General features: G+C 44.6%; 46 non-coding genes and 9 pseudogenes across 46 annotated transcripts; all 55 read right to left on the bottom strand.

Annotated features, from left to right (window-relative positions):
- Positions 1-81: 81 nt before the first annotated feature.
- Positions 82-200, bottom strand: LOC149095688 (5S ribosomal RNA). The gene has a single exon (XR_016204755.1). It is a non-coding gene; the product is annotated as a 5S ribosomal RNA (ribosomal RNA).
- A 385-nt stretch (positions 201-585) lies between these two features.
- Positions 586-704, bottom strand: LOC149095689 (5S ribosomal RNA). Its single transcript, XR_016204766.1, has one exon. It is a non-coding gene; the product is annotated as a 5S ribosomal RNA (ribosomal RNA).
- Positions 705-1,089: 385 nt separating this feature from the next.
- On the bottom strand, positions 1,090-1,208 carry LOC149095690 (5S ribosomal RNA). The gene has a single exon (XR_016204777.1). It is a non-coding gene; the product is annotated as a 5S ribosomal RNA (ribosomal RNA).
- Positions 1,209-1,593: 385 nt separating this feature from the next.
- Positions 1,594-1,712, bottom strand: LOC149095691 (5S ribosomal RNA). The gene has a single exon (XR_016204788.1). It is a non-coding gene; the product is annotated as a 5S ribosomal RNA (ribosomal RNA).
- A 385-nt stretch (positions 1,713-2,097) lies between these two features.
- Positions 2,098-2,216, bottom strand: LOC149095692 (5S ribosomal RNA). Its single transcript, XR_016204712.1, has one exon. It is a non-coding gene; the product is annotated as a 5S ribosomal RNA (ribosomal RNA).
- Positions 2,217-2,601: 385 nt separating this feature from the next.
- LOC149095693 (5S ribosomal RNA) lies at positions 2,602-2,719 on the bottom strand (annotated as a pseudogene).
- A 385-nt stretch (positions 2,720-3,104) lies between these two features.
- LOC149095694 (5S ribosomal RNA) lies at positions 3,105-3,223 on the bottom strand. The gene has a single exon (XR_016204723.1). It is a non-coding gene; the product is annotated as a 5S ribosomal RNA (ribosomal RNA).
- A 385-nt stretch (positions 3,224-3,608) lies between these two features.
- LOC149095695 (5S ribosomal RNA) lies at positions 3,609-3,727 on the bottom strand. Its single transcript, XR_016204734.1, has one exon. It is a non-coding gene; the product is annotated as a 5S ribosomal RNA (ribosomal RNA).
- Positions 3,728-4,112: 385 nt separating this feature from the next.
- On the bottom strand, positions 4,113-4,231 carry LOC149095696 (5S ribosomal RNA). The gene has a single exon (XR_016204745.1). It is a non-coding gene; the product is annotated as a 5S ribosomal RNA (ribosomal RNA).
- Positions 4,232-4,616: 385 nt separating this feature from the next.
- Positions 4,617-4,773, bottom strand: LOC149095697 (5S ribosomal RNA; annotated as a pseudogene).
- Positions 4,774-5,156: 383 nt separating this feature from the next.
- LOC149095698 (5S ribosomal RNA) lies at positions 5,157-5,275 on the bottom strand. The gene has a single exon (XR_016204747.1). It is a non-coding gene; the product is annotated as a 5S ribosomal RNA (ribosomal RNA).
- Positions 5,276-5,659: 384 nt separating this feature from the next.
- On the bottom strand, positions 5,660-5,778 carry LOC149095699 (5S ribosomal RNA). The gene has a single exon (XR_016204750.1). It is a non-coding gene; the product is annotated as a 5S ribosomal RNA (ribosomal RNA).
- A 386-nt stretch (positions 5,779-6,164) lies between these two features.
- LOC149095700 (5S ribosomal RNA) lies at positions 6,165-6,283 on the bottom strand. Its single transcript, XR_016204751.1, has one exon. It is a non-coding gene; the product is annotated as a 5S ribosomal RNA (ribosomal RNA).
- A 386-nt stretch (positions 6,284-6,669) lies between these two features.
- LOC149095701 (5S ribosomal RNA) lies at positions 6,670-6,788 on the bottom strand. Its single transcript, XR_016204752.1, has one exon. It is a non-coding gene; the product is annotated as a 5S ribosomal RNA (ribosomal RNA).
- A 386-nt stretch (positions 6,789-7,174) lies between these two features.
- LOC149095702 (5S ribosomal RNA) lies at positions 7,175-7,293 on the bottom strand. The gene has a single exon (XR_016204753.1). It is a non-coding gene; the product is annotated as a 5S ribosomal RNA (ribosomal RNA).
- A 384-nt stretch (positions 7,294-7,677) lies between these two features.
- Positions 7,678-7,796, bottom strand: LOC149095703 (5S ribosomal RNA). The gene has a single exon (XR_016204754.1). It is a non-coding gene; the product is annotated as a 5S ribosomal RNA (ribosomal RNA).
- Positions 7,797-8,179: 383 nt separating this feature from the next.
- Positions 8,180-8,298, bottom strand: LOC149095704 (5S ribosomal RNA). The gene has a single exon (XR_016204756.1). It is a non-coding gene; the product is annotated as a 5S ribosomal RNA (ribosomal RNA).
- Positions 8,299-8,684: 386 nt separating this feature from the next.
- LOC149095705 (5S ribosomal RNA) lies at positions 8,685-8,803 on the bottom strand. The gene has a single exon (XR_016204757.1). It is a non-coding gene; the product is annotated as a 5S ribosomal RNA (ribosomal RNA).
- A 384-nt stretch (positions 8,804-9,187) lies between these two features.
- On the bottom strand, positions 9,188-9,305 carry LOC149095706 (5S ribosomal RNA; annotated as a pseudogene).
- A 383-nt stretch (positions 9,306-9,688) lies between these two features.
- LOC149095707 (5S ribosomal RNA) lies at positions 9,689-9,807 on the bottom strand. Its single transcript, XR_016204758.1, has one exon. It is a non-coding gene; the product is annotated as a 5S ribosomal RNA (ribosomal RNA).
- Positions 9,808-10,192: 385 nt separating this feature from the next.
- LOC149095708 (5S ribosomal RNA) lies at positions 10,193-10,312 on the bottom strand (annotated as a pseudogene).
- A 383-nt stretch (positions 10,313-10,695) lies between these two features.
- On the bottom strand, positions 10,696-10,814 carry LOC149095709 (5S ribosomal RNA). The gene has a single exon (XR_016204759.1). It is a non-coding gene; the product is annotated as a 5S ribosomal RNA (ribosomal RNA).
- A 385-nt stretch (positions 10,815-11,199) lies between these two features.
- On the bottom strand, positions 11,200-11,318 carry LOC149095710 (5S ribosomal RNA). The gene has a single exon (XR_016204760.1). It is a non-coding gene; the product is annotated as a 5S ribosomal RNA (ribosomal RNA).
- Positions 11,319-11,704: 386 nt separating this feature from the next.
- Positions 11,705-11,823, bottom strand: LOC149095711 (5S ribosomal RNA). The gene has a single exon (XR_016204761.1). It is a non-coding gene; the product is annotated as a 5S ribosomal RNA (ribosomal RNA).
- Positions 11,824-12,205: 382 nt separating this feature from the next.
- LOC149095712 (5S ribosomal RNA) lies at positions 12,206-12,323 on the bottom strand (annotated as a pseudogene).
- Positions 12,324-12,706: 383 nt separating this feature from the next.
- On the bottom strand, positions 12,707-12,825 carry LOC149095713 (5S ribosomal RNA). Its single transcript, XR_016204762.1, has one exon. It is a non-coding gene; the product is annotated as a 5S ribosomal RNA (ribosomal RNA).
- A 382-nt stretch (positions 12,826-13,207) lies between these two features.
- On the bottom strand, positions 13,208-13,326 carry LOC149095714 (5S ribosomal RNA). Its single transcript, XR_016204763.1, has one exon. It is a non-coding gene; the product is annotated as a 5S ribosomal RNA (ribosomal RNA).
- Positions 13,327-13,710: 384 nt separating this feature from the next.
- On the bottom strand, positions 13,711-13,829 carry LOC149095715 (5S ribosomal RNA). The gene has a single exon (XR_016204764.1). It is a non-coding gene; the product is annotated as a 5S ribosomal RNA (ribosomal RNA).
- A 382-nt stretch (positions 13,830-14,211) lies between these two features.
- LOC149095716 (5S ribosomal RNA) lies at positions 14,212-14,330 on the bottom strand. The gene has a single exon (XR_016204765.1). It is a non-coding gene; the product is annotated as a 5S ribosomal RNA (ribosomal RNA).
- A 383-nt stretch (positions 14,331-14,713) lies between these two features.
- Positions 14,714-14,832, bottom strand: LOC149095717 (5S ribosomal RNA). Its single transcript, XR_016204767.1, has one exon. It is a non-coding gene; the product is annotated as a 5S ribosomal RNA (ribosomal RNA).
- A 383-nt stretch (positions 14,833-15,215) lies between these two features.
- LOC149095718 (5S ribosomal RNA) lies at positions 15,216-15,334 on the bottom strand. Its single transcript, XR_016204768.1, has one exon. It is a non-coding gene; the product is annotated as a 5S ribosomal RNA (ribosomal RNA).
- Positions 15,335-15,715: 381 nt separating this feature from the next.
- Positions 15,716-15,835, bottom strand: LOC149095719 (5S ribosomal RNA; annotated as a pseudogene).
- Positions 15,836-16,217: 382 nt separating this feature from the next.
- Positions 16,218-16,336, bottom strand: LOC149095720 (5S ribosomal RNA). Its single transcript, XR_016204769.1, has one exon. It is a non-coding gene; the product is annotated as a 5S ribosomal RNA (ribosomal RNA).
- Positions 16,337-16,717: 381 nt separating this feature from the next.
- LOC149095721 (5S ribosomal RNA) lies at positions 16,718-16,836 on the bottom strand. The gene has a single exon (XR_016204770.1). It is a non-coding gene; the product is annotated as a 5S ribosomal RNA (ribosomal RNA).
- A 383-nt stretch (positions 16,837-17,219) lies between these two features.
- Positions 17,220-17,338, bottom strand: LOC149095722 (5S ribosomal RNA). Its single transcript, XR_016204771.1, has one exon. It is a non-coding gene; the product is annotated as a 5S ribosomal RNA (ribosomal RNA).
- A 384-nt stretch (positions 17,339-17,722) lies between these two features.
- On the bottom strand, positions 17,723-17,843 carry LOC149095723 (5S ribosomal RNA; annotated as a pseudogene).
- A 383-nt stretch (positions 17,844-18,226) lies between these two features.
- On the bottom strand, positions 18,227-18,345 carry LOC149095724 (5S ribosomal RNA). The gene has a single exon (XR_016204772.1). It is a non-coding gene; the product is annotated as a 5S ribosomal RNA (ribosomal RNA).
- A 386-nt stretch (positions 18,346-18,731) lies between these two features.
- LOC149095725 (5S ribosomal RNA) lies at positions 18,732-18,850 on the bottom strand. Its single transcript, XR_016204773.1, has one exon. It is a non-coding gene; the product is annotated as a 5S ribosomal RNA (ribosomal RNA).
- A 383-nt stretch (positions 18,851-19,233) lies between these two features.
- On the bottom strand, positions 19,234-19,352 carry LOC149095726 (5S ribosomal RNA). The gene has a single exon (XR_016204774.1). It is a non-coding gene; the product is annotated as a 5S ribosomal RNA (ribosomal RNA).
- A 387-nt stretch (positions 19,353-19,739) lies between these two features.
- On the bottom strand, positions 19,740-19,856 carry LOC149095727 (5S ribosomal RNA; annotated as a pseudogene).
- A 384-nt stretch (positions 19,857-20,240) lies between these two features.
- LOC149095728 (5S ribosomal RNA) lies at positions 20,241-20,359 on the bottom strand. The gene has a single exon (XR_016204775.1). It is a non-coding gene; the product is annotated as a 5S ribosomal RNA (ribosomal RNA).
- Positions 20,360-20,742: 383 nt separating this feature from the next.
- On the bottom strand, positions 20,743-20,861 carry LOC149095729 (5S ribosomal RNA). The gene has a single exon (XR_016204776.1). It is a non-coding gene; the product is annotated as a 5S ribosomal RNA (ribosomal RNA).
- A 383-nt stretch (positions 20,862-21,244) lies between these two features.
- On the bottom strand, positions 21,245-21,363 carry LOC149095730 (5S ribosomal RNA). Its single transcript, XR_016204778.1, has one exon. It is a non-coding gene; the product is annotated as a 5S ribosomal RNA (ribosomal RNA).
- Positions 21,364-21,746: 383 nt separating this feature from the next.
- On the bottom strand, positions 21,747-21,866 carry LOC149095731 (5S ribosomal RNA; annotated as a pseudogene).
- Positions 21,867-22,249: 383 nt separating this feature from the next.
- Positions 22,250-22,368, bottom strand: LOC149095732 (5S ribosomal RNA). The gene has a single exon (XR_016204779.1). It is a non-coding gene; the product is annotated as a 5S ribosomal RNA (ribosomal RNA).
- Positions 22,369-22,751: 383 nt separating this feature from the next.
- Positions 22,752-22,870, bottom strand: LOC149095733 (5S ribosomal RNA). The gene has a single exon (XR_016204780.1). It is a non-coding gene; the product is annotated as a 5S ribosomal RNA (ribosomal RNA).
- Positions 22,871-23,253: 383 nt separating this feature from the next.
- Positions 23,254-23,372, bottom strand: LOC149095734 (5S ribosomal RNA). The gene has a single exon (XR_016204781.1). It is a non-coding gene; the product is annotated as a 5S ribosomal RNA (ribosomal RNA).
- Positions 23,373-23,755: 383 nt separating this feature from the next.
- LOC149095735 (5S ribosomal RNA) lies at positions 23,756-23,874 on the bottom strand. The gene has a single exon (XR_016204782.1). It is a non-coding gene; the product is annotated as a 5S ribosomal RNA (ribosomal RNA).
- A 383-nt stretch (positions 23,875-24,257) lies between these two features.
- On the bottom strand, positions 24,258-24,376 carry LOC149095736 (5S ribosomal RNA). Its single transcript, XR_016204783.1, has one exon. It is a non-coding gene; the product is annotated as a 5S ribosomal RNA (ribosomal RNA).
- Positions 24,377-24,759: 383 nt separating this feature from the next.
- On the bottom strand, positions 24,760-24,878 carry LOC149095737 (5S ribosomal RNA). The gene has a single exon (XR_016204784.1). It is a non-coding gene; the product is annotated as a 5S ribosomal RNA (ribosomal RNA).
- A 383-nt stretch (positions 24,879-25,261) lies between these two features.
- Positions 25,262-25,380, bottom strand: LOC149095738 (5S ribosomal RNA). Its single transcript, XR_016204785.1, has one exon. It is a non-coding gene; the product is annotated as a 5S ribosomal RNA (ribosomal RNA).
- A 383-nt stretch (positions 25,381-25,763) lies between these two features.
- LOC149095739 (5S ribosomal RNA) lies at positions 25,764-25,882 on the bottom strand. The gene has a single exon (XR_016204786.1). It is a non-coding gene; the product is annotated as a 5S ribosomal RNA (ribosomal RNA).
- Positions 25,883-26,265: 383 nt separating this feature from the next.
- On the bottom strand, positions 26,266-26,384 carry LOC149095740 (5S ribosomal RNA). Its single transcript, XR_016204787.1, has one exon. It is a non-coding gene; the product is annotated as a 5S ribosomal RNA (ribosomal RNA).
- A 383-nt stretch (positions 26,385-26,767) lies between these two features.
- On the bottom strand, positions 26,768-26,886 carry LOC149095741 (5S ribosomal RNA). The gene has a single exon (XR_016204789.1). It is a non-coding gene; the product is annotated as a 5S ribosomal RNA (ribosomal RNA).
- Positions 26,887-27,269: 383 nt separating this feature from the next.
- On the bottom strand, positions 27,270-27,388 carry LOC149095742 (5S ribosomal RNA). Its single transcript, XR_016204790.1, has one exon. It is a non-coding gene; the product is annotated as a 5S ribosomal RNA (ribosomal RNA).
- Positions 27,389-27,502: the final 114 nt, after the last annotated feature.

Consider the following 27,502-nt stretch of genomic DNA (forward strand, 5'->3'; position numbering starts at 1 on the left):
ACATTTTGAAAACAGAGGGATCAATGATGTGGAGGCGTATGGAAATCTTCTCTGAAGAGTCCAGTCCCAAATGGCTCCAAAAGTCTACAACACGGCGTATTCCCAGGTGGTCACCCAGCCAGGTACTGACGCCGCCCAACAGGACTTGACTTCGGTGATCGGACGAGAACCGGTACGTTCCCTGTGGTGTGGTCGTAGACGAAAGAAACAACTCAAACCTTGCCCAATTGCTTGGACTCTCTTTTAAGTCTCTTAGAAGGAAGGCCTTTAATTGCTGTTGTCATGAATTTCCAATTACGTCTCGGCTACTTAACCCAGAGATTCCAAAGCCAGCTAAGACTTCAAATCACAAAAGGGCGATTCTCCAATGGTCAGTCATCAAAGCCACATTCAAGAGATTGCCTCCAGTGTGCTGCTCAGTGTTGCAGTGCTGTAATCAAACAAGAAAATCTTCTAATATGCTGTCAACTTGCTGGAAAAATAATTCCAAAAAAAAAAAGACAACATTTTGAAAACAGAGGGATCAATGATGTGGAGGCGTATGGAAATCTTCTCTGAAGAGTCCAGTCCCAAAATGGCTCCAAAAGTCTACAACACGGCGTATTCCCAGGTGGTCACCCAGCCAGGTACTGACGCCGCCCAACAGGACTTGACTTCGGTGATCGGACGAGAACCGGTACGTTCCCTGTGGTGTGGTCGTAGACGAAAGAAACAACTCAAACCTTGCCCAATTGCTTGGACTCTCTTTTAAGTCTCTTAGAAGGAAGGCCTTTAATTGCTGTTGTCATGAATTTCCAATTACGTCTCGGCTACTTAACCCAGAGATTCCAAAGCCAGCTAAGACTTCAAATCACAAAAGGGCGATTCTCCAATGGTCAGTCATCAAAGCCACATTCAAGAGATTGCCTCCAGTGTGCTGCTCAGTGTTGCAGTGCTGTAATCAAACAAGAAAATCTTCTAATATGCTGTCAACTTGCTGGAAAAATAATTCCAAAAAAAAAAAGACAACATTTTGAAAACAGAGGGATCAATGATGTGGAGGCGTATGGAAATCTTCTCTGAAGAGTCCAGTCCCAAAATGGCTCCAAAAGTCTACAACACGGCGTATTCCCAGGTGGTCACCCAGCCAGGTACTGACGCCGCCCAACAGGACTTGACTTCGGTGATCGGACGAGAACCGGTACGTTCCCTGTGGTGTGGTCGTAGACGAAAGAAACAACTCAAACCTTGCCCAATTGCTTGGACTCTCTTTTAAGTCTCTTAGAAGGAAGGCCTTTAATTGCTGTTGTCATGAATTTCCAATTACGTCTCGGCTACTTAACCCAGAGATTCCAAAGCCAGCTAAGACTTCAAATCACAAAAGGGCGATTCTCCAATGGTCAGTCATCAAAGCCACATTCAAGAGATTGCCTCCAGTGTGCTGCTCAGTGTTGCAGTGCTGTAATCAAACAAGAAAATCTTCTAATATGCTGTCAACTTGCTGGAAAAATAATTCCAAAAAAAAAAAGACAACATTTTGAAAACAGAGGGATCAATGATGTGGAGGCGTATGGAAATCTTCTCTGAAGAGTCCAGTCCCAAAATGGCTCCAAAAGTCTACAACACGGCGTATTCCCAGGTGGTCACCCAGCCAGGTACTGACGCCGCCCAACAGGACTTGACTTCGGTGATCGGACGAGAACCGGTACGTTCCCTGTGGTGTGGTCGTAGACGAAAGAAACAACTCAAACCTTGCCCAATTGCTTGGACTCTCTTTTAAGTCTCTTAGAAGGAAGGCCTTTAATTGCTGTTGTCATGAATTTCCAATTACGTCTCGGCTACTTAACCCAGAGATTCCAAAGCCAGCTAAGACTTCAAATCACAAAAGGGCGATTCTCCAATGGTCAGTCATCAAAGCCACATTCAAGAGATTGCCTCCAGTGTGCTGCTCAGTGTTGCAGTGCTGTAATCAAACAAGAAAATCTTCTAATATGCTGTCAACTTGCTGGAAAAATAATTCCAAAAAAAAAAAGACAACATTTTGAAAACAGAGGGATCAATGATGTGGAGGCGTATGGAAATCTTCTCTGAAGAGTCCAGTCCCAAAATGGCTCCAAAAGTCTACAACACGGCGTATTCCCAGGTGGTCACCCAGCCAGGTACTGACGCCGCCCAACAGGACTTGACTTCGGTGATCGGACGAGAACCGGTACGTTCCCTGTGGTGTGGTCGTAGACGAAAGAAACAACTCAAACCTTGCCCAATTGCTTGGACTCTCTTTTAAGTCTCTTAGAAGGAAGGCCTTTAATTGCTGTTGTCATGAATTTCCAATTACGTCTCGGCTACTTAACCCAGAGATTCCAAAGCCAGCTAAGACTTCAAATCACAAAAGGGCGATTCTCCAATGGTCAGTCATCAAAGCCACATTCAAGAGATTGCCTCCAGTGTGCTGCTCAGTGTTGCAGTGCTGTAATCAAACAAGAAAATCTTCTAATATGCTGTCAACTTGCTGGAAAAATAATTCCAAAAAAAAAAAGACAACATTTTGAAAACAGAGGGATCAATGATGTGGAGGCGTATGGAAATCTTCTCTGAAGAGTCCAGTCCCAAAATGGCTCCAAAAGTCTACAACACGGCGTATTCCAGGTGGTCACCCAGCCAGGTACTGACGCCGCCCAACAGGACTTGACTTCGGTGATCGGACGAGAACCGGTACGTTCCCTGTGGTGTGGTCGTAGACGAAAGAAACAACTCAAACCTTGCCCAATTGCTTGGACTCTCTTTTAAGTCTCTTAGAAGGAAGGCCTTTAATTGCTGTTGTCATGAATTTCCAATTACGTCTCGGCTACTTAACCCAGAGATTCCAAAGCCAGCTAAGACTTCAAATCACAAAAGGGCGATTCTCCAATGGTCAGTCATCAAAGCCACATTCAAGAGATTGCCTCCAGTGTGCTGCTCAGTGTTGCAGTGCTGTAATCAAACAAGAAAATCTTCTAATATGCTGTCAACTTGCTGGAAAAATAATTCCAAAAAAAAAAAGACAACATTTTGAAAACAGAGGGATCAATGATGTGGAGGCGTATGGAAATCTTCTCTGAAGAGTCCAGTCCCAAAATGGCTCCAAAAGTCTACAACACGGCGTATTCCCAGGTGGTCACCCAGCCAGGTACTGACGCCGCCCAACAGGACTTGACTTCGGTGATCGGACGAGAACCGGTACGTTCCCTGTGGTGTGGTCGTAGACGAAAGAAACAACTCAAACCTTGCCCAATTGCTTGGACTCTCTTTTAAGTCTCTTAGAAGGAAGGCCTTTAATTGCTGTTGTCATGAATTTCCAATTACGTCTCGGCTACTTAACCCAGAGATTCCAAAGCCAGCTAAGACTTCAAATCACAAAAGGGCGATTCTCCAATGGTCAGTCATCAAAGCCACATTCAAGAGATTGCCTCCAGTGTGCTGCTCAGTGTTGCAGTGCTGTAATCAAACAAGAAAATCTTCTAATATGCTGTCAACTTGCTGGAAAAATAATTCCAAAAAAAAAAAGACAACATTTTGAAAACAGAGGGATCAATGATGTGGAGGCGTATGGAAATCTTCTCTGAAGAGTCCAGTCCCAAAATGGCTCCAAAAGTCTACAACACGGCGTATTCCCAGGTGGTCACCCAGCCAGGTACTGACGCCGCCCAACAGGACTTGACTTCGGTGATCGGACGAGAACCGGTACGTTCCCTGTGGTGTGGTCGTAGACGAAAGAAACAACTCAAACCTTGCCCAATTGCTTGGACTCTCTTTTAAGTCTCTTAGAAGGAAGGCCTTTAATTGCTGTTGTCATGAATTTCCAATTACGTCTCGGCTACTTAACCCAGAGATTCCAAAGCCAGCTAAGACTTCAAATCACAAAAGGGCGATTCTCCAATGGTCAGTCATCAAAGCCACATTCAAGAGATTGCCTCCAGTGTGCTGCTCAGTGTTGCAGTGCTGTAATCAAACAAGAAAATCTTCTAATATGCTGTCAACTTGCTGGAAAAATAATTCCAAAAAAAAAAAGACAACATTTTGAAAACAGAGGGATCAATGATGTGGAGGCGTATGGAAATCTTCTCTGAAGAGTCCAGTCCCAAAATGGCTCCAAAAGTCTACAACACGGCGTATTCCCAGGTGGTCACCCAGCCAGGTACTGACGCCGCCCAACAGGACTTGACTTCGGTGATCGGACGAGAACCGGTACGTTCCCTGTGGTGTGGTCGTAGACGAAAGAAACAACTCAAACCTTGCCCAATTGCTTGGACTCTCTTTTAAGTCTCTTAGAAGGAAGGCCTTTAATTGCTGTTGTCATGAATTTCCAATTACGTCTCGGCTACTTAACCCAGAGATTCCAAAGCCAGCTAAGACTTCAAATCACAAAAGGGCGATTCTCCAATGGTCAGTCATCAAAGCCACATTCAAGAGATTGCCTCCAGTGTGCTGCTCAGTGTTGCAGTGCTGTAATCAAACAAGAAAATCTTCTAATATGCTGTCAACTTGCTGGAAAAATAATTCCAAAAAAAAAAAGACAACATTTTGAAAACAGAGGGATCAATGATGTGGAGGCGTATGGAAATCTTCTCTGAAGAGTCCAGTCCCAAAATGGCTCCAAAAGTCTACAACACGGCGTATTCCCAGGTGGTCACCCAGCCAGGTACTGACGCCGCCCAACAGGACTTGACTTCGGTGATCGGACTGACGCCGCCCAACAGGACTTGACTTCGGTGATCGGACGAGAACCGGTACGTTCCCTGTGGTGTGGTCGTAGACGAAAGAAACAACTCAAACCTTGCCCAATTGCTTGGACTCTCTTTTAAGTCTCTTAGAAGGAAGGCCTTTAATTGCTGTTGTGATGAATTTCCAATTACGTCTCGGCTACTTAACCGAGAGATTCCAAAGCCAGCTAAGACTTCAAATCACAAAAGGGCGATTCTCCAATGGTCAGTCATCAAAGCCACATTCAAGAGATTGCCTCCAGTGTGCTGCTCAGTGTTGCAGTGCTGTAATCAAACAAGAAAACGTTCTAATATGCTGTCAACTTGCTGGAAAAATCATTTAAAAAAAAAAGAAAACATTTTGAAAACAGAGGGATCAATGATGTGGAGGCGTATGGAAATCTTCTCTGAAGAGTCCAGTCCCAAAATGGCTCCAAAAGTCTACAACACGGCGTATTCCCAGGTGGTCACCCAGCCAGGTACTGACGCCGCCCAACAGGACTTGACTTCGGTGATCGGACGAGAACCGGTACGTTCCCTGTGGTGTGGTCGTAGACGAAAGAAACAACTCAAACCTTGCCCAATTGCTTGGACTCTCTTTTAAGTCTCTTAGAAGGAAGGCCTTTAATTGCTGTTGTGATGAATTTCCAATTACGTCTCGGCTACTTAACCGAGAGATTCCAAAGCCAGCTAAGACTTCAAATCACAAAAGAGCGATTCTCCAATGGTCAGTCATCAAAGCCACATTCAAGAGATTGCCTCCAGTGTGCTGCTCAGTGTTGCAGTGCTGTAATCAAACAAGAAAACGTTCTAATATGCTGTCAACTTGCTGGAAAAATCATTTAAAAAAAAAAAGAAAACATTTTGAAAACAGAGGGATCAATGATGTGGAGGCGTATGGAAATCTTCTCTGAAGAGTCCAGTCCCAAAATGGCTCCAAAAGTCTACAACACGGCGTATTCCCAGGTGGTCACCCAGCCAGGTACTGACGCCGCCCAACAGGACTTGACTTCGGTGATCGGACGAGAACCGGTACGTTCCCTGTGGTGTGGTCGTAGACGAAAGAAACAACTCAAACCTTGCCCAATTGCTTGGACTCTCTTTTAAGTCTCTTAGAAGGAAGGCCTTTAATTGCTGTTGTGATGAATTTCCAATTACGTCTCGGCTACTTAACCGAGAGATTCCAAAGCCAGCTAAGACTTCAAATCACAAAAGGGCGATTCTCCAATGGTCAGTCATCAAAGCCACATTCAAGAGATTGCCTCCAGTGTGCTGCTCAGTGTTGCAGTGCTGTAATCAAACAAGAAAACGTTCTAATATGCTGTCAACTTGCTGGAAAAATCATTTAAAAAAAAAAAAAGAAAACATTTTGAAAACAGAGGGATCAATGATGTGGAGGCGTATGGAAATCTTCTCTGAAGAGTCCAGTCCCAAAATGGCTCCAAAAGTCTACAACACGGCGTATTCCCAGGTGGTCACCCAGCCAGGTACTGACGCCGCCCAACAGGACTTGACTTCGGTGATCGGACGAGAACCGGTACGTTCCCTGTGGTGTGGTCGTAGACGAAAGAAACAACTCAAACCTTGCCCAATTGCTTGGACTCTCTTTTAAGTCTCTTAGAAGGAAGGCCTTTAATTGCTGTTGTGATGAATTTCCAATTACGTCTCGGCTACTTAACCGAGAGATTCCAAAGCCAGCTAAGACTTCAAATCACAAAAGGGCGATTCTCCAATGGTCAGTCATCAAAGCCACATTCAAGAGATTGCCTCCAGTGTGCTGCTCAGTGTTGCAGTGCTGTAATCAAACAAGAAAACGTTCTAATATGCTGTCAACTTGCTGGAAAAATCATTTAAAAAAAAAAAAAGAAAACATTTTGAAAACAGAGGGATCAATGATGTGGAGGCGTATGGAAATCTTCTCTGAAGAGTCCAGTCCCAAAATGGCTCCAAAAGTCTACAACACGGCGTATTCCCAGGTGGTCACCCAGCCAGGTACTGACGCCGCCCAACAGGACTTGACTTCGGTGATCGGACGAGAACCGGTACGTTCCCTGTGGTGTGGTCGTAGACGAAAGAAACAACTCAAACCTTGCCCAATTGCTTGGACTCTCTTTTAAGTCTCTTAGAAGGAAGGCCTTTAATTGCTGTTGTGATGAATTTCCAATTACGTCTCGGCTACTTAACCGAGAGATTCCAAAGCCAGCTAAGACTTCAAATCACAAAAGGGCGATTCTCCAATGGTCAGTCATCAAAGCCACATTCAAGAGATTGCCTCCAGTGTGCTGCTCAGTGTTGCAGTGCTGTAATCAAACAAGAAAACGTTCTAATATGCTGTCAACTTGCTGGAAAAATCATTTAAAAAAAAAAAAAGAAAACATTTTGAAAACAGAGGGATCAATGATGTGGAGGCGTATGGAAATCTTCTCTGAAGAGTCCAGTCCCAAAATGGCTCCAAAAGTCTACAACACGGCGTATTCCCAGGTGGTCACCCAGCCAGGTACTGACGCCGCCCAACAGGACTTGACTTCGGTGATCGGACGAGAACCGGTACGTTCCCTGTGGTGTGGTCGTAGACGAAAGAAACAACTCAAACCTTGCCCAATTGCTTGGACTCTCTTTTAAGTCTCTTAGAAGGAAGGCCTTTAATTGCTGTTGTGATGAATTTCCAATTACGTCTCGGCTACTTAACCGAGAGATTCCAAAGCCAGCTAAGACTTCAAATCACAAAAGGGCGATTCTCCAATGGTCAGTCATCAAAGCCACATTCAAGAGATTGCCTCCAGTGTGCTGCTCAGTGTTGCAGTGCTGTAATCAAACAAGAAAACGTTCTAATATGCTGTCAACTTGCTGGAAAAATCATTTAAAAAAAAAAAGAAAACATTTTGAAAACAGAGGGATCAATGATGTGGAGGCGTATGGAAATCTTCTCTGAAGAGTCCAGTCCCAAAATGGCTCCAAAAGTCTACAACACGGCGTATTCCCAGGTGGTCACCCAGCCAGGTACTGACGCCGCCCAACAGGACTTGACTTCGGTGATCGGACGAGAACCGGTACGTTCCCTGTGGTGTGGTCGTAGACGAAAGAAACAACTCAAACCTTGCCCAATTGCTTGGACTCTCTTTTAAGTCTCTTAGAAGGAAGGCCTTTAATTGCTGTTGTGATGAATTTCCAATTACGTCTCGGCTACTTAACCGAGAGATTCCAAAGCCAGCTTAGACTTCAAATCACAAAAGGGCGATTCTCCAATGGTCAGTCATCAAAGCCACATTCAAGAGATTGCCTCCAGTGTGCTGCTCAGTGTTGCAGTGCTGTAATCAAACAAGAAAACGTTCTAATATGCTGTCAACTTGCTGGAAAAATCATTTAAAAAAAAAAGAAAACATTTTGAAAACAGAGGGATCAATGATGTGGAGGCGTATGGAAATCTTCTCTGAAGAGTCCAGTCCCAAAATGGCTCCAAAAGTCTACAACACGGCGTATTCCCAGGTGGTCACCCAGCCAGGTACTGACGCCGCCCAACAGGACTTGACTTCGGTGATCGGACGAGAACCGGTACGTTCCCTGTGGTGTGGTCGTAGACGAAAGAAACAACTCAAACCTTGCCCAATTGCTTGGACTCTCTTTTAAGTCTCTTAGAAGGAAGGCCTTTAATTGCTGTTGTGATGAATTTCCAATTACGTCTCGGCTACTTAACCGAGAGATTCCAAAGCCAGCTAAGACTTCAAATCACAAAAGGGCGATTCTCCAATGGTCAGTCATCAAAGCCACATTCAAGAGATTGCCTCCAGTGTGCTGCTCAGTGTTGCAGTGCTGTAATCAAACAAGAAAACGTTCTAATATGCTGTCAACTTGCTGGAAAAATCATTTAAAAAAAAAAAAAGAAAACATTTTGAAAACAGAGGGATCAATGATGTGGAGGCGTATGGAAATCTTCTCTGAAGAGTCCAGTCCCAAAATGGCTCCAAAAGTCTACAACACGGCGTATTCCCAGGTGGTCACCCAGCCAGGTACTGACGCCGCCCAACAGGACTTGACTTCGGTGATCGGACGAGAACCGGTACGTTCCCTGTGGTGTGGTCGTAGACGAAAGAAACAACTCAAACCTTGCCCAATTGCTTGGACTCTCTTTTAAGTCTCTTAGAAGGAAGGCCTTTAATTGCTGTTGTGATGAATTTCCAATTACGTCTCGGCTACTTAACCGAGAGATTCCAAAGCCAGCTAAGACTTCAAATCACAAAAGGGCGATTCTCCAATGGTCAGTCATCAAAGCCACATTCAAGAGATTGCCTCCAGTGTGCTGCTCAGTGTTGCAGTGCTGTAATCAAACAAGAAAACGTTCTAATATGCTGTCAACTTGCTGGAAAAATCATTTAAAAAAAAAAAGAAAACATTTTGAAAACAGAGGGATCAATGATGTGGAGGCGTATGGAAATCTTCTCTGAAGAGTCCAGTCCCAAAATGGCTCCAAAAGTCTACAACACGGCGTATTCCAGGTGGTCACCCAGCCAGGTACTGACGCCGCCCAACAGGACTTGACTTCGGTGATCGGACGAGAACCGGTACGTTCCCTGTGGTGTGGTCGTAGACGAAAGAAACAACTCAAACCTTGCCCAATTGCTTGGACTCTCTTTTAAGTCTCTTAGAAGGAAGGCCTTTAATTGCTGTTGTGATGAATTTCCAATTACGTCTCGGCTACTTAACCGAGAGATTCCAAAGCCAGCTAAGACTTCAAATCACAAAAGGGCGATTCTCCAATGGTCAGTCATCAAAGCCACATTCAAGAGATTGCCTCCAGTGTGCTGCTCAGTGTTGCAGTGCTGTAATCAAACAAGAAAACGTTCTAATATGCTGTCAACTTGCTGGAAAAATCATTTAAAAAAAAAAGAAAACATTTTGAAAACAGAGGGATCAATGATGTGGAGGCGTATGGAAATCTTCTCTGAAGAGTCCAGTCCCAAAATGGCTCCAAAAGTCTACAACACGGCGTATTCCCAGGTGGTCACCCAGCCAGGTACTGACGCCGCCCAACAGGACTTGACTTCGGTGATCGGACGAGAACCGGTACGTTCCCTGTGGTGTGGTCGTAGACGAAAGAAACAACTCAAACCTTGCCCAATTGCTTGGACTCTCTTTTAAGTCTCTTAGAAGGAAGGCCTTTAATTGCTGTTGTGATGAATTTCCAATTACGTCTCGGCTACTTAACCGAGAGATTCCAAAGCCAGCTAAGACTTCAAATCACAAAAGGAGCGATTCTCCAATGGTCAGTCATCAAAGCCACATTCAAGAGATTGCCTCCAGTGTGCTGCTCAGTGTTGCAGTGCTGTAATCAAACAAGAAAACGTTCTAATATGCTGTCAACTTGCTGGAAAAATCATTTAAAAAAAAAAAGAAAACATTTTGAAAACAGAGGGATCAATGATGTGGAGGCGTATGGAAATCTTCTCTGAAGAGTCCAGTCCCAAAATGGCTCCAAAAGTCTACAACACGGCGTATTCCCAGGTGGTCACCCCAGCCAGGTACTGACGCCGCCCAACAGGACTTGACTTCGGTGATCGGACGAGAACCGGTACGTTCCCTGTGGTGTGGTCGTAGACGAAAGAAACAACTCAAACCTTGCCCAATTGCTTGGACTCTCTTTTAAGTCTCTTAGAAGGAAGGCCTTTAATTGCTGTTGTGATGAATTTCCAATTACGTCTCGGCTACTTAACCGAGAGATTCCAAAGCCAGCTAAGACTTCAAATCACAAAAGGGCGATTCTCCAATGGTCAGTCATCAAAGCCACATTCAAGAGATTGCCTCCAGTGTGCTGCTCAGTGTTGCAGTGCTGTAATCAAACAAGAAAACGTTCTAATATGCTGTCAACTTGCTGGAAAAATCATTTAAAAAAAAAAGAAAACATTTTGAAAACAGAGGGATCAATGATGTGGAGGCGTATGGAAATCTTCTCTGAAGAGTCCAGTCCCAAAATGGCTCCAAAAGTCTACAACACGGCGTATTCCCAGGTGGTCACCCAGCCAGGTACTGACGCCGCCCAACAGGACTTGACTTCGGTGATCGGACGAGAACCGGTACGTTCCCTGTGGTGTGGTCGTAGACGAAAGAAACAACTCAAACCTTGCCCAATTGCTTGGACTCTCTTTTAAGTCTCTTAGAAGGAAGGCCTTTAATTGCTGTTGTGATGAATTTCCAATTACGTCTCGGCTACTTAACCGAGAGATTCCAAAGCCAGCTAAGACTTCAAATCACAAAAGGGCGATTCTCCAATGGTCAGTCATTCAAAGCCACATTCAAGAGATTGCCTCCAGTGTGCTGCTCAGTGTTGCAGTGCTGTAATCAAACAAGAAAACGTTCTAATATGCTGTCAACTTGCTGGAAAAATCATTTAAAAAAAAAAAGAAAACATTTTGAAAACAGAGGGATCAATGATGTGGAGGCGTATGGAAATCTTCTCTGAAGAGTCCAGTCCCAAAATGGCTCCAAAAGTCTACAACACGGCGTATTCCCAGGTGGTCACCCAGCCAGGTACTGACGCCGCCCAACAGGACTTGACTTCGGTGATCGGACGAGAACCGGTACGTTCCCTGTGGTGTGGTCGTAGACGAAAGAAACAACTCAAACCTTGCCCAATTGCTTGGACTCTCTTTTAAGTCTCTTAGAAGGAAGGCCTTTAATTGCTGTTGTGATGAATTTCCAATTACGTCTCGGCTACTTAACCGAGAGATTCCAAAGCCAGCTAAGACTTCAAATCACAAAAGGAGCGATTCTCCAATGGTCAGTCATCAAAGCCCACATTCAAGAGATTGCCTCCAGTGTGCTGCTCAGTGTTGCAGTGCCTGTAATCAAACAAGAAAACGTTCTAATATGCTGTCAACTTGCTGGAAAAATCATTTAAAAAAAAAAGAAAACATTTTGAAAACAGAGGGATCAATGATGTGGAGGCGTATGGAAATCTTCTCTGAAGAGTCCAGTCCCAAAATGGCTCCAAAAGTCTACAACACGGCGTATTCCCAGGTGGTCACCCAGCCAGGTACTGACGCCGCCCAACAGGACTTGACTTCGGTGATCGGACGAGAACCGGTACGTTCCCTGTGGTGTGGTCGTAGACGAAAGAAACAACTCAAACCTTGCCCAATTGCTTGGACTCTCTTTTAAGTCTCTTAGAAGGAAGGCCTTTAATTGCTGTTGTGATGAATTTCCAATTACGTCTCGGCTACTTAACCGAGAGATTCCAAAGCCAGCTAAGACTTCAAATCACAAAAGGGCGATTCTCAATGGTCAGTCATCAAAGCCACATTCAAGAGATTGCCTCCAGTGTGCTGCTCAGTGTTGCAGTGCTGTAATCAAACAAGAAAACGTTCTAATATGCTGTCAACTTGCTGGAAAAATCATTTAAAAAAAAAAGAAAACATTTTGAAAACAGAGGGATCAATGATGTGGAGGCGTATGGAAATCTTCTCTGAAGAGTCCAGTCCCAAAATGGCTCCAAAAGTCTACAACACGGCGTATTCCAGGTGGTCACCCAGCCAGGTACTGACGCCGCCCAACAGGACTTGACTTCGGTGATCGGACGAGAACCGGTACGTTCCCTGTGGTGTGGTCGTAGACGAAAGAAACAACTCAAACCTTGCCCAATTGCTTGGACTCTCTTTTAAGTCTCTTAGAAGGAAGGCCTTTAATTGCTGTTGTGATGAATTTCCAATTACGTCTCGGCTACTTAACCGAGAGATTCCAAAGCCAGCTAAGACTTCAAATCACAAAAGGGCGATTCTCCAATGGTCAGTCATCAAAGCCACATTCAAGAGATTGCCTCCAGTGTGCTGCTCAGTGTTGCAGTGCTGTAATCAAACAAGAAAACGTTCTAATATGCTGTCAACTTGCTGGAAAAATCATTTAAAAAAAAAAGAAAACATTTTGAAAACAGAGGGATCAATGATGTGGAGGCGTATGGAAATCTTCTCTGAAGAGTCCAGTCCCAAAATGGCTCCAAAAGTCTACAACACGGCGTATTCCCAGGTGGTCACCCAGCCAGGTACTGACGCCGCCCAACAGGACTTGACTTCGGTGATCGGACGAGAACCGGTACGTTCCCTGTGGTGTGGTCGTAGACGAAAGAAACAACTCAAACCTTGCCCAATTGCTTGGACTCTCTTTTAAGTCTCTTAGAAGGAAGGCCTTTAATTGCTGTTGTGATGAATTTCCAATTACGTCTCGGCTACTTAACCGAGAGATTCCAAAGCCAGCTAAGACTTCAAATCACAAAAGGGCGATTCTCCAATGGTCAGTCATCAAAGCCACATTCAAGAGATTGCCTCCAGTGTGCTGCTCAGTGTTGCAGTGCTGTAATCAAACAAGAAAACGTTCTAATATGCTGTCAACTTGCTGGAAAAATCATTTAAAAAAAAAAGAAAACATTTTGAAAACAGAGGGATCAATGATGTGGAGGCGTATGGAAATCTTCTCTGAAGAGTCCAGTCCCAAAATGGCTCCAAAGTCTACAACACGGCGTATTCCCAGGTGGTCACCCAGCCAGGTACTGACGCCGCCCAACAGGACTTGACTTCGGTGATCGGACGAGAACCGGTACGTTCCCTGTGGTGTGGTCGTAGACGAAAGAAACAACTCAAACCTTGCCCCAATTGCTTGGACTCTCTTTTAAGTCTCTTAGAAGGAAGGCCTTTAATTTGCTGTTGTGATGAATTTCCAATTACGTCTCGGCTACTTAACCGAGAGATTCCAAAGCCAGCTAAGACTTCAAATCACAAAAGGGCGATTCTCCAATGGTCAGTCATCAAAGCCACATTCAAGAGATTGCCTCCAGTGTGCTGCTCAGTGTTGCAGTGCTGTAATCAAACAAGAAAACGTTCTAATATGCTGTCAACTTGCTGGAAAAATCATTTAAAAAAAAAAGAAAACATTTGAAAACAGAGGGATCAATGATGTGGAGGCGTATGGAAATCTTCTCTGAAGAGTCCAGTCCCAAAATGGCTCCAAAAGTCTACAACACGGCGTATTCCCAGGTGGTCACCCAGCCAGGTACTGACGCCGCCCAACAGGACTTGACTTCGGTGATCGGACGAGAACCGGTACGTTCCCTGTGGTGTGGTCGTAGACGAAAGAAACAACTCAAACCTTGCCAATTGCTTGGACTCTCTTTTAAGTCTCTTAGAAGGAAGGCCTTTAATTGCTGTTGTGATGAATTTCCAATTACGTCTCGGCTACTTAACCGAGAGATTCCAAAGCCAGCTAAGACTTCAAATCACAAAAGGGCGATTCTCCAATGGTCAGTCATCAAAGCCACATTCAAGAGATTGCCTCCAGTGTGCTGCTCAGTGTTGCAGTGCTGTAATCAAACAAGAAAACGTTCTAATATGCTGTCAACTTGCTGGAAAAATCATTTAAAAAAAAAAGAAAACATTTTGAAAACAGAGGGATCAATGATGTGGAGGCGTATGGAAATCTTCTCTGAAGAGTCCAGTCCCAAAATGGCTCCAAAAGTCTACAACACGGCGTATTCCCAGGTGGTCACCCAGCCAGGTACTGACGCCGCCCAACAGGACTTGACTTCGGTGATCGGACGAGAACCGGTACGTTCCCTGTGGTGTGGTCGTAGACGAAAGAAACAACTCAAACCTTGCCCAATTGCTTGGACTCTCTTTTAAGTCTCTTAGAAGGAAGGCCTTTAATTGCTGTTGTGATGAATTTCCAATTACGTCTCGGCTACTTAACCGAGAGATTCCAAAGCCAGCTAAGACTTCAAATCACAAAAGGCGATTCTCCAATGGTCAGTCATCAAAGCCACATTCAAGAGATTGCCTCCAGTGTGCTGCTCAGTGTTGCAGTGCTGTAATCAAACAAGAAAACGTTCTAATATGCTGTCAACTTGCTGGAAAAAATCATTAAAAAAAAAAGAAAAACATTTTGAAAACAGAGGGATCAATGATGTGGAGGCGTATGGAAATCTTCTCTGAAGAGTCCAGTCCCAAAATGGCTCCAAAAGTCTACAACACGGCGTATTCCCAGGTGGTCACCCAGCCAGGTACTGACGCCGCCCAACAGGACTTGACTTCGGTGATCGGACGAGAACCGGTACGTTCCCTGTGGTGTGGTCGTAGACGAAAGAAACAACTCAAACCTTGCCCAATTGCTTGGACTCTCTTTTAAGTCTCTTAGAAGGAAGGCCTTTAATTGCTGTTGTGATGAATTTCCAATTACGTCTCGGCTACTTAACCGAGAGATTCCAAAGCCAGCTAAGACTTCAAATCACAAAAGGGCGATTCTCCAATGGTCAGTCATCAAAGCCACATTCAAGAGATTGCCTCCAGTGTGCTGCTCAGTGTTGCAGTGCTGTAATCAAACAAGAAAACGTTCTAATATGCTGTCAACTTGCTGGAAAAATCATTTAAAAAAAAAAGAAAACATTTTGAAAACAGAGGGATCAATGATGTGGAGGCGTATGGAAATCTTCTCTGAAGAGTCCAGTCCCAAAATGGCTCCAAAAGTCTACAACACGGCGTATTCCCAGGTGGTCACCCAGCCAGGTACTGACGCCGCCCAACAGGACTTGACTTCGGTGATCGGACGAGAACCGGTACGTTCCCTGTGGTGTGGTCGTAGACGAAAGAAACAACTCAAACCTTGCCCAATTGCTTGGACTCTCTTTTAAGTCTCTTAGAAGGAAGGCCTTTAATTGCTGTTGTGATGAATTTCCAATTACGTCTCGGCTACTTAACCGAGAGATTCCAAAGCCAGCTAAGACTTCAAATCACAAAAGGGCGATTCTCCAATGGTCAGTCATCAAAGCCACATTCAAGAGATTGCCTCCAGTGTGCTGCTCAGTGTTGCAGTGCTGTAATCAAACAAGAAAACGTTCTAATATGCTGTCAACTTGCTGAAAAATCATTAAAAAAAAAAGAAAACATTTTGAAAACAGAGGGATCAATCATGTGGAGGCGTATGGAAATCTTCTCTGAAGAGTCCAGTCCCAAAATGGCTCCAAAAGTCTACAACACGGCGTATTCCCAGGTGGTCACCCAGCCAGGTACTGACGCCGCCCCAACAGGACTTGACTTCGGTGATCGGACGAGAACCGGTACGTTCCCTGTGGTGTGGTCGTAGACGAAAGAAACAACTCAAACCTTGCCCAATTGCTTGGACTCTCTTTTAAGTCTCTTAGAAGGAAGGCCTTTAATTGCTGTTGTGATGAATTTCCAATTACGTCTCGGCTACTTAACCGAGAGATTCAAAGCCAGCTAAGACTTCAAATCACAAAAGGGCGATTCTCCAATGGTCAGTCATCAAAGCCACATTCAAGAGATTGCCTCCAGTGTGCTGCTCAGTGTTGCAGTGCTGTAATCAAACAAGAAAACGTTCTAATATGCTGTCAACTTGCTGGAAAAATCATTTAAAAAAAAAAGAAAACATTTTGAAAACAGAGGGATCAATGATGTGGAGGCGTATGGAAATCTTCTCTGAAGAGTCCAGTCCCAAAATGGCTCCAAAAGTCTACAACACGGCGTATTCCCAGGTGGTCACCCAGCCAGGTACTGACGCCGCCCAACAGGACTTGACTTCGGTGATCGGACGAGAACCGGTACGTTCCCTGTGGTGTGGTCGTAGACGAAAGAAACAACTCAAACCTTGCCCAATTGCTTGGACTCTCTTTTAAGTCTCTTAGAAGGAAGGCCTTTAATTGCTGTTGTGATGAATTTCCAATTACGTCTCGGCTACTTAACCGAGAGATTCCAAAGCCAGCTAAGACTTCAAATCACAAAAGGGCGATTCTCCAATGGTCAGTCATCAAAGCCACATTCAAGAGATTGCCTCCAGTGTGCTGCTCAGTGTTGCAGTGCTGTAATCAAACAAGAAAACGTTCTAATATGCTGTCAACTTGCTGGAAAAATCATTTAAAAAAAAAGAAAACATTTTGAAAACAGAGGGATCAATGATGTGGAGGCGTATGGAAATCTTCTCTGAAGAGTCCAGTCCAAAATGGCTCCAAAAGTCTACAACACGGCGTATTCCCAGGTGGTCACCCAGCCAGGTACTGACGCCGCCCAACAGGACTTGACTTCGGTGATCGGACGAGAACCGGTACGTTCCCTGTGGTGTGGTCGTAGACGAAAGAAACAACTCAAACCTTGCCCAATTGCTTGGACTCTCTTTTAAGTCTCTTAGAAGGAAGGCCTTTAATTGCTGTTGTGATGAATTTCCAATTACGTCTCGGCTACTTAACCGAGAGATTCCAAAGCCAGCTAAGACTTCAAATCACAAAAGGGCGATTCTCCAATGGTCAGTCATCAAAGCCACATTCAAGAGATTGCCTCCAGTGTGCTGCTCAGTGTTGCAGTGCTGTAATCAAACAAGAAAACGTTCTAATATGCTGTCAACTTGCTGGAAAAATCATTTAAAAAAAAAAGAAAACATTTTGAAAACAGAGGGATCAATGATGTGGAGGCGTATGGAAATCTTCTCTGAAGAGTCCAGTCCCAAAATGGCTCCAAAAGTCTACAACACGGCGTATTCCCAGGTGGTCACCCAGCCAGGTACTGACGCCGCCCAACAGGACTTGACTTCGGTGATCGGACGAGAACCGGTACGTTCCCTGTGGTGTGGTCGTAGACGAAAGAAACAACTCAAACCTTGCCCAATTGCTTGGACTCTCTTTTTAAGTCTCTTAGAAGGAAGGCCTTTAATTGCTGTTGTGATGAATTTCCAATTACGTCTCGGCTACTTAACCGAGAGATTCCAAAGCCAGCTAAGACTTCAAATCACAAAAGGGCGATTCTCCAATGGTCAGTCATCAAAGCCACATTCAAGAGATTGCCTCCAGTGTGCTGCTCAGTGTTGCAGTGCTGTAATCAAACAAGAAAACGTTCTAATATGCTGTCAACTTGCTGGAAAAATCATTTAAAAAAAAAAAGAAAACATTTTGAAAACAGAGGGATCAATGATGTGGAGGCGTATGGAAATCTTCTCTGAAGAGTCCAGTCCCAAATGGCTCCAAAAGTCTACAACACGGCGTATTCCCAGGTGGTCACCCAGCCAGGTACTGACGCCGACCCAACAGGAACTTGACTTCGGTGATCGGACGAGAACCGGTACGTTCCCTGTGGTGTGGTCGTAGACGAAAGAAACAACTCAAACCTTGCCCAATTGCTTGGACTCTCTTTTAAGTCTCTTAGAAGGAAGGCCTTTAATTGCTGTTGTGATGAATTTCCAATTACGTCTCGGCTACTTAACCGAGAGATTCCAAAGCCAGCTAAGACTTCAAATCACAAAAGGGCGATTCTCCAATGGTCAGTCATCAAAGCCACATTCAAGAGATTGCCTCCAGTGTGCTGCTCAGTGTTGCAGTGCTGTAATCAAACAAGAAAACGTTCTAATATGCTGTCAACTTGCTGGAAAAATCATTTAAAAAAAAAAGAAAACATTTTGAAAACAGAGGGATCAATGATGTGGAGGCGTATGGAAATCTTCTCTGAAGAGTCCAGTCCCAAAATGGCTCCAAAAGTCTACAACACGGCGTATTCCCAGGTGGTCACCCAGCCAGGTACTGACGCCGCCCAACAGGACTTGACTTCGGTGATCGGACGAGAACCGGTACGTTCCCTGTGGTGTGGTCGTAGACGAAAGAAACAACTCAAACCTTGCCCAATTGCTTGGACTCTCTTTTAAGTCTCTTAGAAGGAAGGCCTTTAATTGCTGTTGTGATGAATTTCCAATTACGTCTCGGCTACTTAACCGAGAGATTCCAAAGCCAGCTAAGACTTCAAATCACAAAAGGGGCGATTCTCAATGGTCAGTCATCAAAGCCACATTCAAGAGATTGCCTCCAGTGTGCTGCTCAGTGTTGCAGTGCTGTAATCAAACAAGAAAACGTTCTAATATGCTGTCAACTTGCTGGAAAAATCATTTAAAAAAAAAAAGAGAAACATTTTGAAAACAGAGGGATCAATGATGTGGAGGCGTATGGGAAATCTTCTCTGAAGAGTCCAGTCCCAAAATGGCTCCAAAAGTCTACAACACGGCGTATTCCCAGGTGGTCACCCAGCCAGGTACTGACGCCGCCCAACAGGACTTGACTTCGGTGATCGGACGAGAACCGGTACGTTCCCTGTGGTGTGGTCGTAGACGAAAGAAACAACTCAAACCTTGCCCAATTGCTTGGACTCTCTTTTAAGTCTCTTAGAAGGAAGGCCTTTAATTGCTGTTGTGATGAATATCCAATTACGTCTCGGCTACTTAACCGAGAGATTCCAAAGCCAGCTAAGACTTCAAATCACAAAAGGGCGATTCTCCAATGGTCAGTCATCAAAGCCACATTCAAGAGATTGCCTCCAGTGTGCTGCTCAGTGTTGCAGTGCTGTAATCAAACAAGAAAACGTTCTAATATGCTGTCAACTTGCTGGAAAAATCATTAAAAAAAAAAAGAAAACATTTTGAAAACAGAGGGATCAATGATGTGGAGGCGTATGGAAATCTTCTCTGAAGAGTCCAGTCCCAAAATGGCTCCAAAAGTCTACAACACGGCGTATTCCCAGGTGGTCACCCAGCCAGGTACTGACGCCGCCCAACAGGACTTGACTTCGGTGATCGGACGAGAACCGGTACGTTCCCTGTGGTGTGGTCGTAGACCGAAAGAAACAACTCAAACCTTGCCCAATTGCTTGGACTCTCTTTTAAGTCTCTTAGAAGGAAGGCCTTTAATTGCTGTTGTGATGAATTTCCAATTACGTCTCGGCTACTTAACCGAGAGATTCCAAAGCAGCTAAGACTTCAAATCACAAAAGGGGCGATTCTCCAATGGTCAGTCATCAAAGCCACATTCAAGAGATTGCCTCCAGTGTGCTGCTCAGTGTTGCAGTGCTGTAATCAAACAAGAAAACGTTCTAATATGCTGTCAACTTGCTGGAAAAAATCATTTAAAAAAAAAAAAGAAAACATTTTGAAAACAGAGGGATCAATGATGTGGAGGCGTATGGAAATCTTCTCTGAAGAGTCCAGTCCCAAAATGGCTCCAAAAGTCTACAACACGGCGTATTCCAGGTGGTCACCCAGCAGGTACTGACGCCGCCCAACAGGACTTGACTTCGGTGATCGGACGAGAACCGGTACGTTCCCTGTGGTGTGGTCGTAGACGAAAGAAACAACTCAAACCTTGCCCAATTGCTTGGACTCTCTTTTAAGTCTCTTAGAAGAAGGCCTTTAATTGCTGTTGTGATGAATTTCCAATTACGTCTCGGCTACTTAACCGAGAGATTCCAAAGCCAGCTAAGACTTCAAATCACAAAAGGGCGATTCTCCAATATGGTCAGTCATCAAAGCCACATTCAAGAGATTGCCTCCAGTGTGCTGCTCAGTGTTGCAGTGCTGTAATCAAACAAGAAAACGTTCTAATATGCTGTCAACTTGCTGGAAAAATCATTTAAAAAAAAAAGAAAACATTTTGAAAACAGAGGGATCAATCATGTGGAGGCGTATGGAAATCTTCTCTGAAGAGTCCAGTCCCAAAATGGCTCCAAAAGTCTACAACACGGCGTATTCCCAGGTGGTCACCCAGCCAGGTACTGACGCCGCCCAACAGGACTTGACTTCGGTGATCGGACGAGAACCGGTACGTTCCCTGTGGTGTGGTCGTAGACGAAAGAAACAACTCAAACCTTGCCCAATTGCTTGGACTCTCTTTTAAGTCTCTTAGAAGGAAGGCCTTTAATTGCTGTTGTGATGAATTTCCAATTACGACTCGGCTACTTAACCGAGAGATTCCAAAGCCAGCTAAGACTTCAAATCACAAAAGGGCGATTCTCCAATGGTCAGTCATCAAAGCCACATTCAAGAGATTGCCTCCAGTGTGCTGCTCAGTGTTGCAGTGCTGTAATCAAACAAGAAAACGTTCTAATATGCTGTCAACTTGCTGGAAAAATCATTTAAAAAAAAAAGAAAACATTTTGAAAACAGAGGGATCAATGATGTGGAGGCGTATGGAAATCTTCTCTGAAGAGTCCAGTCCCAAAATGGCTCCAAAAGTCTACAACACGGCGTATTCCCAGGTGGTCACCCAGCCAGGTACTGACGCCGCCCAACAGGACTTGACTTCGGTGATCGGACGAGAACCGGTACGTTCCCTGTGGTGTGGTCGTAGACGAAAGAAACAACTCAAACCTTGCCCAATTGCTTGGACTCTCTTTTAAGTCTCTTAGAAGGAAGGCCTTTAATTGCTGTTGTGATGAATTTCCAATTACGTCTCGGCTACTTAACCGAGAGATTCCAAAGCCAGCTAAGACTTCAAATCACAAAAGGGCGATTCTCCAATGGTCAGTCATCAAAGCCACATTCAAGAGATTGCCTCCAGTGTGCTGCTCAGTGTTGCAGTGCTGTAATCAAACAAGAAAACGTTCTAATATGCTGTCAACTTGCTGGAAAAATCATTTAAAAAAAAAAGAAAACATTTTGAAAACAGAGGGATCAATGATGTGGAGGCGTATGGAAATCTTCTCTGAAGAGTCCAGTCCCAAAATGGCTCCAAAAGTCTACAACACGGCGTATTCCCAGGTGGTCACCCAGCCAGGTACTGACGCCGCCCAACAGGACTTGACTTCGGTGATCGGACGAGAACCGGTACGTTCCCTGTGGTGTGGTCGTAGACGAAAGAAACAACTCAAACCTTGCCCAATTGCTTGGACTCTCTTTTAAGTCTCTTAGAAGGAAGGCCTTTAATTGCTGTTGTGATGAATTTCCAATTACGTCTCGGCTACTTAACCGAGAGATTCCAAAGCCAGCTAAGACTTCAAATCACAAAAGGGCGATTCTCCAATGGTCAGTCATCAAAGCCACATTCAAGAGATTGCCTCCAGTGTGCTGCTCAGTGTTGCAGTGCTGTAATCAAACAAGAAAACGTTCTAATATGCTGTCAACTTGCTGGAAAAATCATTTAAAAAAAAAAGAAAACATTTTGAAAACAGAGGGATCAATGATGTGGAGGCGTATGGAAATCTTCTCTGAAGAGTCCAGTCCCAAAATGGCTCCAAAAGTCTACAACACGGCGTATTCCCAGGTGGTCACCACAGCCAGGTACTGACGCCGCCCAACAGGACTTGACTTCGGTGATCGGACGAGAACCGGTACGTTCCCTGTGGTGTGGTCGTAGACGAAAGAAACAACTCAAACCTTGCCCAATTGCTTGGACTCTCTTTTAAGTCTCTTAGAAGGAAGGCCTTTAATTGCTGTTGTGATGAATTTCCAATTACGTCTCGGCTACTTAACCGAGAGATTCCAAAGCCAGCTAAGACTTCAAATCACAAAAGGGCGATTCTCCAATGGTCAGTCATCAAAGCCACATTCAAGAGATTGCCTCCAGTGTGCTGCTCAGTGTTGCAGTGCTGTAATCAAACAAGAAAACGTTCTAATATGCTGTCAACTTGCTGGAAAAATCATTTAAAAAAAAAAGAAAACATTTTGAAAACAGAGGGATCAATGATGTGGAGGCGTATGGAAATCTTCTCTGAAGAGTCCAGTCCCAAAATGGCTCCAAAAGTCTACAACACGGCGTATTCCCAGGTGGTCACCCAGCCAGGTACTGACGCCGCCCAACAGGACTTGACTTCGGTGATCGGACGAGAACCGGTACGTTCCCTGTGGTGTGGTCGTAGACGAAAGAAACAACTCAAACCTTGCCCAATTGCTTGGACTCTCTTTTAAGTCTCTTAGAAGGAAGGCCTTTAATTGCTGTTGTGATGAATTTCCAATTACGTCTCGGCTACTTAACCGAGAGATTCCAAAGCCAGCTAAGACTTCAAATCACAAAAGGGCGATTCTCCAATGGTCAGTCATCAAAGCCACATTCAAGAGATTGCCTCCAGTGTGCTGCTCAGTGTTGCAGTGCTGTAATCAAACAAGAAAACGTTCTAATATGCTGTCAACTTGCTGGAAAAATCATTTAAAAAAAAAAGAAAACATTTTGAAAACAGAGGGATCAATGATGTGGAGGCGTATGGAAATCTTCTCTGAAGAGTCCAGTCCCAAAATGGCTCCAAAAGTCTACAACACGGCGTATTCCCAGGTGGTCACCCAGCCAGGTACTGACGCCGCCCAACAGGACTTGACTTCGGTGATCGGACGAGAACCGGTACGTTCCCTGTGGTGTGGTCGTAGACGAAAGAAACAACTCAAACCTTGCCCAATTGCTTGGACTCTCTTTTAAGTCTCTTAGAAGGAAGGCCTTTAATTGCTGTTGTGATGAATTTCCAATTACGTCTCGGCTACTTAACCGAGAGATTCCAAAGCCAGCTAAGACTTCAAATCACAAAAGGGCGATTCTCCAATGGTCAGTCATCAAAGCCACATTCAAGAGATTGCCTCCAGTGTGCTGCTCAGTGTTGCAGTGCTGTAATCAAACAAGAAAACGTTCTAATATGCTGTCAACTTGCTGGAAAAATCATTTAAAAAAAAAAGAAAACATTTTGAAAACAGAGGGATCAATGATGTGGAGGCGTATGGAAATCTTCTCTGAAGAGTCCAGTCCCAAAATGGCTCCAAAAGTCTACAACACGGCGTATTCCCAGGTGGTCACCCAGCCAGGTACTGACGCCGCCCAACAGGACTTGACTTCGGTGATCGGACGAGAACCGGTACGTTCCCTGTGGTGTGGTCGTAGACGAAAGAAACAACTCAAACCTTGCCCAATTGCTTGGACTCTCTTTTAAGTCTCTTAGAAGGAAGGCCTTTAATTGCTGTTGTGATGAATTTCCAATTACGTCTCGGCTACTTAACCGAGAGATTCCAAAGCCAGCTAAGACTTCAAATCACAAAAGGGCGATTCTCCAATGGTCAGTCATCAAAGCCACATTCAAGAGATTGCCTCCAGTGTGCTGCTCAGTGTTGCAGTGCTGTAATCAAACAAGAAAACGTTCTAATATGCTGTCAACTTGCTGGAAAAATCATTTAAAAAAAAAAGAAAACATTTTGAAAACAGAGGGATCAATGATGTGGAGGCGTATGGAAATCTTCTCTGAAGAGTCCAGTCCCAAAATGGCTCCAAAAGTCTACAACACGGCGTATTCCCAGGTGGTCACCCAGCCAGGTACTGACGCCGCCCAACAGGACTTGACTTCGGTGATCGGACGAGAACCGGTACGTTCCCTGTGGTGTGGTCGTAGACGAAAGAAACAACTCAAACCTTGCCCAATTGCTTGGACTCTCTTTTAAGTCTCTTAGAAGGAAGGCCTTTAATTGCTGTTGTGATGAATTTCCAATTACGTCTCGGCTACTTAACCGAGAGATTCCAAAGCCAGCTAAGACTTCAAATCACAAAAGGGCGATTCTCCAATGGTCAGTCATCAAAGCCACATTCAAGAGATTGCCTCCAGTGTGCTGCTCAGTGTTGCAGTGCTGTAATCAAACAAGAAAACGTTCTAATATGCTGTCAACTTGCTGGAAAAATCATTTAAAAAAAAAAGAAAACATTTTGAAAACAGAGGGATCAATGATGTGGAGGCGTATGGAAATCTTCTCTGAAGAGTCCAGTCCCAAAATGGCTCCAAAAGTCTACAACACGGCGTATTCCCAGGTGGTCACCCAGCCAGGTACTGACGCCGCCCAACAGGACTTGACTTCGGTGATCGGACGAGAACCGGTACGTTCCCTGTGGTGTGGTCGTAGACGAAAGAAACAACTCAAACCTTGCCCAATTGCTTGGACTCTCTTTTAAGTCTCTTAGAAGGAAGGCCTTTAATTGCTGTTGTGATGAATTTCCAATTACGTCTCGGCTACTTAACCGAGAGATTCCAAAGCCAGCTAAGACTTCAAATCACAAAAGGGCGATTCTCCAATGGTCAGTCATCAAAGCCACATTCAAGAGATTGCCTCCAGTGTGCTGCTCAGTGTTGCAGTGCTGTAATCAAACAAGAAAACGTTCTAATATGCTGTCAACTTGCTGGAAAAATCATTTAAAAAAAAAAGAAAACATTTTGAAAACAGAGGGATCAATGATGTGGAGGCGTATGGAAATCTTCTCTGAAGAGTCCAGTCCCAAAATGGCTCCAAAAGTCTACAACACGGCGTATTCCCAGGTGGTCACCCAGCCAGGTACTGACGCCGCCCAACAGGACTTGACTTCGGTGATCGGACGAGAACCGGTACGTTCCCTGTGGTGTGGTCGTAGACGAAAGAAACAACTCAAACCTTGCCCAATTGCTTGGACTCTCTTTTAAGTCTCTTAGAAGGAAGGCCTTTAATTGCTGTTGTGATGAATTTCCAATTACGTCTCGGCTACTTAACCGAGAGATTCCAAAGCCAGCTAAGACTTCAAATCACAAAAGGGCGATTCTCCAATGGTCAGTCATCAAAGCCACATTCAAGAGATTGCCTCCAGTGTGCTGCTCAGTGTTGCAGTGCTGTAATCAAACAAGAAAACGTTCTAATATGCTGTCAACTTGCTGGAAAAATCATTTAAAAAAAAAAGAAAACATTTTGAAAACAGAGGGATCAATGATGTGGAGGCGTATGGAAATCTTCTCTGAAGAGTCCAGTCCCAAAATGGCTCCAAAAGTCTACAACACGGCGTATTCCCAGGTGGTCACCCAGCCAGGTACTGACGCCGCCCAACAGGACTTGACTTCGGTGATCGGACGAGAACCGGTACGTTCCCTGTGGTGTGGTCGTAGACGAAAGAAACAACTCAAACCTTGCCCAATTGCTTGGACTCTCTTTTAAGTCTCTTAGAAGGAAGGCCTTTAATTGCTGTTGTGATGAATTTCCAATTACGTCTCGGCTACTTAACCGAGAGATTCCAAAGCCAGCTAAGACTTCAAATCACAAAAGGGCGATTCTCCAATGGTCAGTCATCAAAGCCACATTCAAGAGATTGCCTCCAGTGTGCTGCTCAGTGTTGCAGTGCTGTAATCAAACAAGAAAACGTTCTAATATGCTGTCAACTTGCTGGAAAAATCATTTAAAAAAAAAAGAAAACATTTTGAAAACAGAGGGATCAATGATGTGGAGGCGTATGGAAATCTTCTCTGAAGAGTCCAGTCCCAAAATGGCTCCAAAAGTCTACAACACGGCGTATTCCCAGGTGGTCACCCAGCCAGGTACTGACGCCGCCCAACAGGACTTGACTTCGGTGATCGGACGAGAACCGGTACGTTCCCTGTGGTGTGGTCGTAGACGAAAGAAACAACTCAAACCTTGCCCAATTGCTTGGACTCTCTTTTAAGTCTCTTAGAAGGAAGGCCTTTAATTGCTGTTGTGATGAATTTCCAATTACGTCTCGGCTACTTAACCGAGAGATTCCAAAGCCAGCTAAGACTTCAAATCACAAAAGGGCGATTCTCCAATGGTCAGTCATCAAAGCCACATTCAAGAGATTGCCTCCAGTGTGCTGCTCAGTGTTGCAGTGCTGTAATCAAACAAGAAAACGTTCTAATATGCTGTCAACTTGCTGGAAAAATCATTTAAAAAAAAAAGAAAACATTTTGAAAACAGAGGGATCAATGATGTGGAGGCGTATGGAAATCTTCTCTGAAGAGTCCAGTCCCAAAATGGCTCCAAAAGTCTACAACACGGCGTATTCCCAGGTGGTCACCCAGCCAGGTACTGACGCCGCCCAACAGGACTTGACTTCGGTGATCGGACGAGAACCGGTACGTTCCCTGTGGTGTGGTCGTAGACGAAAGAAACAACTCAAACCTTGCCCAATTGCTTGGACTCTCTTTTAAGTCTCTTAGAAGGAAGGCCTTTAATTGCTGTTGTGATGAATTTCCAATTACGTCTCGGCTACTTAACCGAGAGATTCCAAAGCCAGCTAAGACTTCAAATCACAAAAGGGCGATTCTCCAATGGTCAGTCATCAAAGCCACATTCAAGAGATTGCCTCCAGTGTGCTGCTCAGTGTTGCAGTGCTGTAATCAAACAAGAAAACGTTCTAATATGCTGTCAACTTGCTGGAAAAATCATTTAAAAAAAAAAGAAAACATTTTGAAAACAGAGGGATCAATGATGTGGAGGCGTATGGAAATCTTCTCTGAAGAGTCCAGTCCCAAAATGGCTCCAAAAGTCTACAACACGGCGTATTCCCAGGTGGTCACCCAGCCAGGTACTGACGCCGCCCAACAGGACTTGACTTCGGTGATCGGACGAGAACCGGTACGTTCCCTGTGGTGTGGTCGTAGACGAAAGAAACAACTCAAACCTTGCCCAATTGCTTGGACTCTCTTTTAAGTCTCTTAGAAGGAAGGCCTTTAATTGCTGTTGTGATGAATTTCCAATTACGTCTCGGCTACTTAACCGAGAGATTCCAAAGCCAGCTAAGACTTCAAATCACAAAAGGGCGATTCTCCAATGGTCAGTCATCAAAGCCACATTCAAGAGATTGCCTCCAGTGTGCTGCTCAGTGTTGCAGTGCTGTAATCAAACAAGAAAACGTTCTAATATGCTGTCAACTTGCTGGAAAAATCATTTAAAAAAAAAAGAAAACATTTTGAAAACAGAGGGATCAATGATGTGGAGGCGTATGGAAATCTTCTCTGAAGAGTCCAGTCCCAAAATGGCTCCAAAAGTCTACAACACGGCGTATTCCCAGGTGGTCACCCAGCCAGGTACTGACGCCGCCCAACAGGACTTGACTTCGGTGATCGGACGAGAACCGGTACGTTCCCTGTGGTGTGGTCGTAGACGAAAGAAACAACTCAAACCTTGCCCAATTGCTTGGACTCTCTTTTAAGTCTCTTAGAAGGAAGGCCTTTAATTGCTGTTGTGATGAATTTCCAATTACGTCTCGGCTACTTAAC

This window comes from Orbicella faveolata, unplaced genomic scaffold (assembly GCF_042242905.1).
Source record: "Orbicella faveolata isolate gen_17 unplaced genomic scaffold, um_ofav_v1 contig_48, whole genome shotgun sequence".
Classification (NCBI taxonomy): Eukaryota; Metazoa; Cnidaria; class Anthozoa; order Scleractinia; family Merulinidae; genus Orbicella; species Orbicella faveolata.